The following is a 9,449-nucleotide window of genomic DNA, read 5'->3' on the forward strand; positions in this document are numbered from 1 at the left end:
CAAGTCAATATGATTTCTCAAAGTCTGTCTAAAATGCAAAATGCACCAGGCAGTACTAAGGACACTTCATCTAAAGAAGAAGCTTATGATCCTGAGAACCCTTCAATGGAAGAGGTGAATTACATGGGAGAACCCTATGGAAACACCTATAATCCTTCATGGAAAAATCATCCAAATCTTTCATGGAAGGATCAACAGAGACCTCAACAAGGTTTCAACAACAATAATGGTGGAAGAAACAGGTTTAGCAATGGCAAGCCTTTTCCATCATCTTCTCAGCAACAGACAGAGAATTCTAAGCAGAACCACTCTGACTTAGCAACCATGGTCTCTGATCTAATCAAAACCACTCAAAGTTTCATGACTGAAACAAGATCCTCCATTAGAAATTTGGAGGCACAAGTGGGTCAGCTGAGCAAGAAAATTACTGAACTCCCTCCTAGTACTCTTCCAAGCAATACAGAAGAAAATCCAAAAGGAGAGTGCAAGGCCATCAACATGGCCGAATTTGGCGAGGAGGGAGACGCAGTGAACGCCACTGAGGAAGACCTCAATAGATGTCCACTGGTCTCCAATGAGTTCCCTAATGAGGAACCATGGGAATCTGAGGCTCCTACTGAGACCATAGAGATTCCATTGAATTTACTTCTGCCATTCATGAGCTCTGATGAGTATTCTTCCTCTGAAGAGGATGAGTATGTCACTGAAGAGCAAGTTCCTAAATACCTTGGAGCAATCATGAAGCTAAATGACAAGTTATTTGGTAATGAGACTTGGGAGGATGAACCCCCTTTGCTCACCAAAGAATTAGATGACTTGTCTAGGCAGAAACGACCTCAAAAGAGACAAGATCCTGGGAAGTTCTCAATACCTTGTGCCATAGGCACCATGACCTTCAAGAAGGCCTTGTGTGACCTAGGGTCAAGTGTAAACCTCATGCCTCTCTCTGTAATGGAGAAGCAAGGGATCCTTGAGGTGCAAGCTGCAAAAATCTCACTAGAGATGGCAGACAATTCAAGAAAACAAGCTTATGGACTCGTAGAGGATGTTCTGGTAAAGGTTGAAGACCATTACATCCCTGCTGATTTCATAGTCCTAGAGACTGGGAAGTGCATGGATGAATCCATCATCCTTGGCAGACCCTTCTTAGCCACAGCAAAGGTTGTGATTGATGTGGACAGAGGAGAATTGATCATTCAAGTGAATGAAGAATCCTTTGTGTTTAAGGCTCAAGGATATTCCTCTGTCACCATGGAGAGGAAGCATGATGAGCTTCTCTCAAAACAGAGTCAAACAGAGCCCCCACAGTCAAACTCTAAGTTTGGTGTTGGGAGGCCACAACCAACTTCTAAGTTTGGTGTTGAACCCCCACATTCAAACTCTAAGTTTGGTGTTGGGAGGTTCCAACATTACTCTGAGCATCTATGAGGCTCCACGAGGGCCCACTGTCAAGCTACTGACATTAAAGAAGCGCTTGTTGGGAGGCAACCCAATGTTATATTTTATCTATTTTCCTTTGTTATTTTATGTTTTCTGTAGGTTGATGATCATGAGAAGTCACAAAATCAATTGAAAAAGCAAAAATAGAAAGAAAAACAGAAAGAAAAACAGCACACCCTGGAGGAGAACTTGCTGGCGTTTAAACGCCAGTAAGGCTAGCAGATGGGCATTTAACACCCAGTCTGGCACCATTCTGGGCGTTTAACGCCAGAAAGGGACATCAAATTGGCGTTAAACGCCAGAAAAGGGCAAGAACTTGGTGTTAAACGCCAGAAATGGGCACCAGCCCGGCGTTTAATGCCAGAATTGGCATAGGGAGCAATTTTGCTCGCCACTTGGTGCAGGGATGACTTTTCCTTGACACCTCAGGATCTGTGGACCCCACAGGATCCCCACCTACCCCACCACTCTCTCTTCTTCACCCATTCACCAATCACCTCAACACCTCTTCCCCAAAAACCCTTCACCTATCAAACCCCATCTTTCTCTTCACCACTCACATCCATCCTTCATAAAACCCCACCTAAATCACCATTCAAATTCAAACCACATCCCTATAAAAACCCATCTTCACTCCTTCATTTTCACACACCCTAAACACTACTTCTCTCCCTTTGGCCGAACCACAAGGCCATTTCCATCTCCTTCATTTCTTCTTCTTCTACTCTTTTCTTTTCTCTTTTGCTCGAGGACGAGCAAACCTTTTAAGTTTGGTGTGGTAAAAGCATTGCTTTTTATTTTTCCATAACCATTTATGGCATCCAAGGCCGGAGAAACCTCTAGAAAGAGAAAAGGGAAGGCAAAAGCTTTCACCTCCGAGTCATGGGAGATGGAGAGATTCATCTCAAGGGTGCATCAAGACCACTTCTATGAAGTTGTGGCCTTGAAGAAGGTGATCCCCGAGGTCCCTTTCAAACTCAAAAAGAGTGAATATCCGGAGATCCGACATGAGATCCGAAGAAGAGGTTGGGTACCAACTCCATTCAACAAGTCGGAATCTTAATGGTTCAAGAGTTCTATGCCAATGCATGGATCACCAAGAACCATGATCAAAGTATGAACCCGGACCCAAAGAATTGGCTTACAATGGTTCGGGAGAAATACTTGGATTTTAGTCCGGAAAATGTAAGGTTGGCATTCAACTTGCCCATGATGCAAGGAGATGAACACCCTTACACTAGAAGGGTCAACTTTGATCAAAGGTTGGACCAAGTCCTCACAGTCATTTGTGAAGAGGGCGCCCAATGGAAGAGAGATTCAAGAGGAAAGCCGGTTCAATTGAGAAGGCATGACCTCAAGCCTGTGGCTAGGAGATGGTTGGAGTTTATCCAACGCTCAATCATTCCCACTAGCAACTGATGAGCGGATAATTTGTACGCTTTTTGGCATTGTTTTTAGTATGTTTTTGGTATGATATAGTTAGTTTTTAGTATATTTTTATTAGTTTTTAGTTAAAATTCACTTTTCTGGACTATACTATGAGTTTGTGTGTTTTTCTGTGATTTCAGGTATTTTCTGGCTGAAATTGAGGGACCTGAGCAAAAATCTGATTCAGAGACTAAAAAGGACTGCAGATGCTGTTAGATTCTGACCTTCCTGCACTCGAAGTGGATTTTCTGGAGCTACAGAAGCCCAATTGGCGCGCTCTCAACGGCGTTGGAAAGTAGACATCCTGGGCTTTCCAGCAATATATGATAGTCCATACTTTGCCCAAGATTTGATGGCCCAAATTGGCGTTCAAAGTCACCCTCAGAAATCCCAGCGTTAAACGCTGGAACTGGCACCCAAATGGGAGTTAAACGCCCAAACTGGCACTAAAGCTGGCGTTTAACTCCAAGAAGAGTCTCTACATGAAAATGCTTCATTGCTCAGCCCAAGCACACACCAAGTGGGCCCGGAAGTGGATTTTTATGTCATTTACTCATTTCTGTAAACCTTAGGCTACTAGTTCTCTATAAGTAGGACCTTTTACTATTGTATTTAAAAAAAGACTTTGGTAGCTATCTTCATTTTTATGCTATCTTAGATCACTGGGAGGCTGGCCATTCGGCCATGCCTAGACCTTGTTCTTATGTATTTTCAACGGTGGAGTTTCTACACACCATAGATTAAGGTGTGGAGCTCTGCTGTACCTCGAGTATTAATGCAATTACTATTGTTCTTCCATTCAATTCCGCTTGTTCTTGTCCTAAGATATCACTTGTTCTTCAACTTGATGAATGTGATGATCCGTGACACTCATCATCATTCTCACCTATGAACGTGTGACTGACAACCACCTTCATTCTACATTCGATTGGGTGAATATCTCTTGGATTCCTGATTGCACGATGCATGGTTGATCGCCTGACAACCGAGTGCTCGTCTGACAAACGAGCCAACCATTCCGTGAGATCAGAGTCTTCGTGGTATAGGCTAGAACTGATGGCGGCATTCAAGAGAATCCGGAAGGTCTAACCTTGTCTGTGGTATTCTGAGTAGGATTCAATGATTGAATGACTGTGACGTGCTTCAAACTCCTAGCAGGCGGGGCGTTAGTGACAGACGCAAAAGAATCGATGGATTCTATTCCGGCCTGACCGAGAACCGACAGCTGATTACCCATGCTGTGACAGAGCATAGGCGACGTTTTCACTGAGAGGATGGGAGGTAGCCACTGACAATGGTGAAACCCTACATGAGCTTGCCATGGAAAGGAGTAAGAAGGATTGGATGAAGACAGTAGGAAAGCAGAGAGACGGAAGGGAAGGCATCTTCATGCGCTTATCTGAAGTTCCTACCAATGAATTACATAAGTATCTCTATCTTTACCTTTATGTTTATTTCGTTCATCATCATACATCCATTTGAGTTTGCCTAACTAAGATTTACAAGATGACCATAGCTTGCTTCATACTAACAATCTCCGTGGGATCGACCCTTACTCGCGTAAGGTTTATTACTTGGACGACCCAGTGCACTTGCTGGTTAGTTGTGCGAAGTTGTGTAATGCCATGGTATTGAACACCAAGTTCTTGGGGTTCATGACCGGGGATTATGAGAGTTGTGAAAAGTATTGTTCACAATTTCGCGCACCAAGTTTTTGGCGCCGTTGCCGGGGATTGTTCAAGTTTTGAGCAAGCTTTTGGTAACATCAGTGCCAAGGATTGTTGAGTTTGGACAACTGAAGGTTCATCTTGTTGCTTAGATTAGGTATTTTTTTTTTCGAAATTCTTGAAGAGGAATTCTAGAGTTTCATGATGAATTGTTGAAATCTGGCTGGCTGAGAAGCCATGTCTAATCTCATTGGACCGAGGTTTCAACTTATCATCACAAAGAGCTTATTGATTTTTATCAATCTTGCTTTTGGAGCAGTGATCTGCTAAGGCTTGGCTGGCCATTGGCCATGTTTAGAGTTTTGGACCGAAGCTTTCTTTGAAAGCTTGGCTGGCTGTGAAGCCATGTCTAATTCCTGGACCGGAGTCTTAGACTAGCATTGCACTGATTCCTGGAATTCTCATTAAGAATTTTGATACCTTTTTTCCATTAGATTTTCGAAAAAAAAATTTACAAAATCATAAAATCCAAAAAAAATTTTCTTGTTTGAGTCCAGTGTCTCATCTTAAGTTTGGTGTCAATTGCATGCATTCATTCATGTGTCTTAAGAATCTTCAAGCAATTCTTGATGATTTCTTATTTTGATCTTTGAATTCAATTGACTTGAGTGTTTATGTGTCTCATATGCATTTTGTTAGTGTCAGTAGTATACAAACTGCCAAGTTTGGTGTCTTGCATGCATTGTTATTTAATTCTTGTTGCATTTTGATTATTAAAAATCCAAAAAATATTTTTAATTTGTGTCTTCTCAAGTCAATAATACAGAGAATTGAAGATTCAGAACATACAGCAGAGGAATTACACAGAAAAAGCTGGGCGTTCAAAACGCCCAGTAAAGAAGGACAGACTGGCGTTTAAACGCCAGCCAGGGTACCTGGTTGGGCGTTTAACGCCCAAAGAGGTATAATTTTGGGCGTTAAACGCCAGAATGTGCACCATTCTGGGCGTTTAACGCCAGGATGGCTAAAGGGGGAAGATTTTGTTTTCAAATTAAATTTCTTTTAAGTTTTCAAAATCTTTTCACAATCAAATCTTTTTCAAATCAATTTTTCAATCAAATCTTTTTCAAAATCAATTTCTTTCCATTTTCAAAGATACTTGCTACCAATTAATGATTTGATTCAACGTTTCAAGTATGTTGCCGTTTCTGTTGAGAGAGGTTTAATGTTTGAATCATATCTTTTCTTGTTAGTCAAGTTTTTAACTTTCAAAATCAAATCTTTCTAAAATGTTTTTCAAATCACATCTTCTCAATCACATCTTTTTAAAACCAATCATATTTTCTTAATCACATCTTTTTCAAAATAGTTTTCAATCAAATCTTCTTGATTTCTAATTTCAAAATCTTTTTTCAAAAATCACTTGATTTCTTTTCAACTTTCATTTTCGAAAATTAAGTAATGTTTTTCAAAAATACTTTCAAAATTTTTCACTTAATTTTCGAAAATCACTTCCCTTCTTCTCACATCCTTCTATTTATGGACTAACACTATTCTTTAATGCAAAAATTCGAACTCCATCTTCTTTGATAAGTTCGAATTTTCTACTCCTGTCTTCTACCTTTCTCTTCCTCTGACACTTCAAGGAATCTCTATACTGTGACATAGAGGATTCCACATTTTCTTGTTCTCTTCTCTTTCTTATGAGCAGGAGCAAAGACAAAAGCATTCTTGTTGAAGCTGACCCTGAACCTGAAAGGACCTTGAAGAGAAAGCTAAGAGAAGCCAAAGCACAACTCTCTTTAAAGGACCTGAACGAATTCTTCAAAGAAGAAGAACACATGGCAGCCGAAAACAACAACAATGCCAACAATGCAAGGAAGGTGCTGGGTGACTTTGCTGCACCTACTCCCGACTTCTATGGGAGAAGCATCTCTATCCCTGCCATTAGAGCAAACAACTTTGAGCTTAAGCCTCAATTAGTTTCTCTAATGCAACAGAATTGCAAATTCCATGGACTTCCATTGGAAGATCCTCATCAGTTTTTAGCTGAATTCTTGCAAATCTGTGACACTGTTAAGACCAATGGGGTTTACCCTGAGGTCTACAGAATTATGCTATTCCCTTTTGCTGTAAGAGACAGAGCTAGAATATGGTTGGACTCTCAACCTAAAGAAAGCCTGGACTCTTGGGAAAAGCTAGTCAATGCCTTCTTGGCAAAGTTCTTTCCACCTCAAAAATTGAGTAAGCTTAGAGTGGAAGTCCAAACCTTCAGACAGAAGGAAGGAGAATCCCTCTATGAAGCTTGGGAATGATACAAACAATTAATCAGAAAATGTCCTTCTGATATGCTTTCTGAATGGAGCATCATAGGTATTTTCTATGATGGTCTCTCTGAACTATCCAAGATGTCTTTGGATAGCTCTGTAGGAGGATCTCTTCATCTGAAGAAGACGCCTACTGAAGCTCAAGAACTGATTGAAATGGTTGCAAATAACCAATTCATGTACACTTCTGAAAGAAATCCTGTGAACAATGGGACTAGTCAGAAGAAAGGAGTTCTTGAGATTGACACTCTGAATGCCATATTGGCTCAGAATAAAATATTGACTCAACAAGTCAATATAATTTCTCAAAGTCTGTCTAGAATGCAAAATGCACCAAGCAGTACTAAGGAAGCTTCATCTGAGGAAGAAGCTTATGATCCTGAGAACCCTTCAATAGAAGAGGTGAATTACATGGGAGAACCCTATGGAAACACCTATAATCCTTCATGGAGGAATCATCCAAATCTTTCATGGAAGGAACAACAGAGACCTCAACAAGGTTTCAATAACAATAATCGTGGAAGAAACAGGTTTAGCAATAGCAAACCTTTTCCATCATCTTCTCAGCAACAGACAGAGAGCTCTAAGCAGAATACCTTGACTTAGCACCCATGGTCTCTGATCTAATCAAAACCACTCAAAGTTTCATGACTGAAACAAGGTCTTCCATCAGAAATTTGGAAGGACAAGTGGGTCAGCTGAGCAAGAAAATTACTGAACTCCCTCCTAGTACTCTCCCAGGCAATACAGAAGAAAATCCAAAAGGAGAGTGCAAGGCCATCAACATGGCCGAATTTTGGGAGGAAGAAGAGGCAGTGAACGCCACTGAGGAAGGCCTCACTGGACATCCACTGGCCTCCAATGAGTTCCCCAATGAGGAACCATGGGAATCTGAGGCTCAAACTGAGACCATAGAGATTCCATTGGACTTACTTCTGCCATTCATGAGCTCTGATGAGTATTCTTCCTCTGAAGAGGATGAGTATGTCACTGAAGAGCAAGTTGCTAAATACCTTGGAGCAATCATGAAGCTAAATGACAAGTTATTTGGAAATGAGGCTTGGGAGGATGAACCCCCTTTGCTCACCAAAGAACTGTATTACTTGTCTAGGCAGAAACTGCCTCAAAAGAGACAGGACCCTGGGAAGTTTTCAATACCTTGTACCATAGGCACCATGACCTTCAAGAAGGCCATGTGTGACTTAGGGTCAAGTGTAAACCTCATGCCTTTCTCTGTAATGGAGAAGTTAGGGATCTCTGAGGTGCAAGCTGCAAAAATCTCACTAGAGATGGCAGACAACTCGAGAAAACAAGCCCATGGACTTGTAGAGGATGTTTTGGTTAAAGTTGAAGACCATTACATCCCTACTAATTTCATAGTCCTAGAGACTGGGAAGTGCATGGATGAATCCATCATCCTTGGCAGACCCTTCCTAGCCACAGCAAAAGCTGTGATTGATGTTGATAGAGGAGAGTTGATCATTCAAGTGAATGAAGAATCTTTGGTGTTTAAGGCCCAAGGATATCCCTCTGTCATCATGGAGAGCAAGCATGAAGAGCTTCTCTCAAAGCAGAGCCAAACAGAGCCCCCACAGTCAAACTCTAAGTTTGGTGTTGGGAGGCCACAACCAAACTCTAAGTTTGGTGTTGAACCCCCACATTCAAACTCTAAGTTTGGTGTTGGGAGGTTCCAACATGGCTCTGAGCATCTGTAAGGCTCCATGAGAGTCCTCTGTCAAGCTACTGACATTAAAGAAGCGCTTGTTGGGAGGCAACCCAATGTTATATTTTATCTATTTTCTTTTGTTATTTTATCTTTTTTTTTGTAGGTTGATGATCATGAGAAGTCACAAAATTAATGAAAAAAAAAAAAAGCAAAAACAGAATGAAAAACAGGAAGAAAAACAGCACACCCTGGAGGACGCACCCACTGGCATTTAAACGCCAGTGAGGTTAGCTGTTGGGCGTTTAACGCCCAGTCTGGCACCATTCTGGGCGTTTAACGCCAGAAAGGGGCACCAGACTGGCGTTAAACGCCAGAAAGGGGCAAGAAGCTGGCGTAAAATGCCAGAAATGGGCACCAGCCCGGCGTTTAACACCAGAAATGGCTAAAAACGTGATTTTATTTGCCATTTGGTGCAGGGATGACTTTTCCTTGACACCTCAGGATCTGTGGACCCCACAGGATCCCCACCTACCCTACCACTCTCTCTCTTCTTGACCAATCACCTCAACACCTCTTCCCCAAAAAACCCTTCACCTATCAAGTCCCATCTTTCTCTTCACCACTCACATCCATCCTTCATAAAACCCCACCTACCTCACCATTCAAATTCAAACCACCTTCCCACCCAAACCCACCCTCAAATGGCCGAACCCTCCCATCCGCCTCTCCTATATAAACCCTCCTTCACTCCTTCATTTTCACACATCCTAAACACCATTTTCCTCCCCTTTGGCCGAACACAAAGCCATTCCCTTCTTCCTCATTTCTTCTTCTTCTACTCTCTTCTTTCTTCTTTTGCTCGAGGACGAGCAAACATTTTAAGTTTGGTGTGGTAAAAGCATTGCTTTTTGTTTTTCCATA

General features: G+C 41.7%; 1 non-coding gene across 1 annotated transcript; it reads right to left on the reverse strand.

The window, feature by feature from the left end:
* Positions 1-6,781: 6,781 nt before the first annotated feature.
* On the reverse strand, positions 6,782-6,889 carry LOC112699696 (small nucleolar RNA R71). Its single transcript, XR_003152638.1, has one exon. It is a non-coding gene; the product is annotated as a small nucleolar RNA R71 (small nucleolar RNA).
* Between the last annotated feature and the right edge of the window lie 2,560 nt (positions 6,890-9,449).

This window comes from Arachis hypogaea, chromosome 6, assembly GCF_003086295.3.
Source record: "Arachis hypogaea cultivar Tifrunner chromosome 6, arahy.Tifrunner.gnm2.J5K5, whole genome shotgun sequence".
NCBI classification, from domain to species: Eukaryota; Viridiplantae; Streptophyta; class Magnoliopsida; order Fabales; family Fabaceae; genus Arachis; species Arachis hypogaea.